Genomic DNA, 2,755 nt, shown 5'->3' with positions numbered 1-2,755 from the left:
TGTAAGCTGCTTTCTCTACTGCAAACATTTGGCATTAATTAACTTCCATAGTCCACCCAAACAACTGGGCCATTGATCTGCAACAAGGCATGTCTCTGTCTGTCTTCACCTGAGTGAGAGGCCTTAAAGAAGTGTGTCTGAACGCATTTTTTTTTTTTATTTGCTAGAATTGCATATGATGGTAATAATTAGACACAAATAATAAATAAACTAATTAGAAAAAACATGCATACATTAAATACATGAAGAATGAATACTATCACAGAGCAGATTAACATAAATCATTGTTTCAGTAACTTAAAAAAAAAAAACTATCACTATTTTATTATTAATACAAGAAAGTGCTCAGTTGCACATCAGTAATATGAAGAAGCTATTGTACCATTCTGTACCATTCTTACTTTACATCAACAACAAGACACAACACCAAGGAAATACTGATCATAATGAGAATGTTCGAATGATTTCAAGCATGGACCATTCAACACTATAATCATAATATTAGGAGAGGTGCACATGCTGCACACTATTAAATTATACACAAATCAATATCGCCATCTGGTGGTCAAGGCTGTGTTAAGACATAACATTTGCCATTTAAAAGACAAACACAACTGAGAACAAGTATGAATCTAGTCAATAGTACCATATCCCCAATGACACTTTGCATATTGTGTTGAAAATGAATTTAAAATAAAATACCTTTTCAAAGACTCACAACCTCATTAGTTGTGTCTGTGTTTGCCCACCAGACTACACATTTTCAGCCAACACAAGTTGTTGTGTTACATTCTTATATCTTCAGACTTCAAAGCATGTAATTTTAAGCAAAGTGTCCAATAGCTTGTGGTTATCAGTGAGTTTTGAGTTACAAGAGTTTTACCCACTGTGCCACATTTTTTATGTGTTGAGAAAAACTTCTGGTGTGCTGTTTATGCAAATCAAGCCACAGTGGAGAACTCTTCAGAGACATGTTTTATGCTATAAAACATAGCATGTATGGTGACTCTTAGTTCTTCTAAAACATAGCACAAGTAGGCTAGAGCTAATTCTCTGCACATTTACACATTCTTTGAAGACAAAGTGATGGTAAGGTCAGATCGTATTACAGAAGGTGACTATACTATAGTAACTAGATGTAATAGCATGTGTAACAAGGACACTGTAAAATAAAGTATTACCAAAACATTTTTTTTTTTTTTTAAGATATAAATAACATGAACTGTGTCTGCTTTCATCCTCAGGTCAATAAATCCATCCTTTGCTTAATGGAAAATGGAAAATGGAACGTATTTTTACTTGATGTTGTTTGACAATATTGGGTACATAAGATATGCTTTCTTCAGTTTGGGAATTATTCTATACTGTGCTATTATATTCTTTAATGCCTTTATAATTCTTGCAATTTTTCTTGAAAGGACATTACACCAGCCCATGTACATTCTGATTTCATGTTTGTCCTTCAACTCTGTGTTTGGAACAGCTGCTTTTTTCCCAAGGTTACTGGCAGACTTGCTGTCTGATACACACTCGGTGTCCCGTGAAGCATGTCTCTTACAGGCTTTTGTCATTTATTCATATGCATCAAATGAAAATACAATATTAATGTTAATGGCATTTGACAGATATGTAGCAATCTGTAAACCTTTACAATACAACAGCATAATTACTCCCAGGATTTTATCTGTTTTAATAGCTATAAGCTGGATTTATCCAATGCTTTGCGTTGGCATTGCTGGTATTTTAAATGCCAGACTGACTATGTGTGGTAACAAACTTTGGAAGGTGTATTGTCACAACTGGGAAATTGTCAAGCTTTCTTGTTCAAACACTATTATTAATAATGTTTTTGGCTTTTTCATAGTGACCACAACTGTTATCATGCCTTTAAGTTTTATATTATATTCCTATGTTAAAATTCTGATCATTTGTACAAAAAGCTCACCAGAGTTCAGGAGAAAAGCATTTCAAACTTGTATTCCACACATGGTGATCCTTTTAAATTTCTCTATTGCTCTTTTTTGTGAGGTCACTTTGAGTCGGTTTGTGACTTCTCCCTATAGGGCTCTCAATTATTCTTTCACTGGAGTTTCTTGTTGTACCACCCATCCTGAATCCTATTGTTTATGGTCTGAATTTTCCTGAAATTCGCAAAAAAATTATATGTATTATCAAAGCATCCAAATAGCTGTGTTTTTGATGTAATAGAGAATGTTTATGATATTCAGCAAAAAATCATTGTTTAATCAAACATTGTTTTATCTCTTACCATGCTTTTTAATCATATACATTACATGTTATCTGTAAATTTAACATTCCCAGTAAATATTTGACACAATTATACATTTATAAACCTATACATATAATTTATTATTTAGCCTGTCTAAATGAGTGAACACTGTTACTGCATTCCTGACATGGGTCAGACAGACCCTAAGTCACCTCTCAGATACCAAATACAGACATTGCCTGTAACATTAATACCTGAATAAATGCATTTAATTAAAAAAAATAAATAAATAAAAAAAAAAATGTTTCCCTAGTTCTTATACAATAAAAGAAGGGGATTTTAAAATCCACCCCTTCATATTAACTCTTTCCTCGGCATTGATGGAATTTTCCCAAGAGGTCCTCGCCGCAGCCTGTAGCCCAATGATAGCGGATTAGATCCATTACATAGTGAATGTCTTAACAATGTTTTGTGCATTAAAATCCAATACCGTGCATGCTCAGATGGGCTGCCAAACTGTAATGC

The 2,755-nt window shown here is 33.4% G+C and overlaps 1 pseudogene; it reads left to right on the top strand.

Annotated features, from left to right (window-relative positions):
* The first annotated feature begins 989 nt into the window (after window positions 1-989).
* On the top strand, window positions 990-2,188 carry LOC127495796 (putative gustatory receptor clone PTE03; annotated as a pseudogene).
* Window positions 2,189-2,755: the final 567 nt, after the last annotated feature.

Source organism: Ctenopharyngodon idella, chromosome 15 (assembly GCF_019924925.1).
Source record: "Ctenopharyngodon idella isolate HZGC_01 chromosome 15, HZGC01, whole genome shotgun sequence".
In the NCBI taxonomy this organism is placed as follows: domain Eukaryota; kingdom Metazoa; phylum Chordata; class Actinopteri; order Cypriniformes; family Xenocyprididae; genus Ctenopharyngodon; species Ctenopharyngodon idella.
The sequence above is the reverse complement of the archived record's forward strand: the minus strand, read 5'-3'. Positions and strand labels throughout refer to the sequence as shown.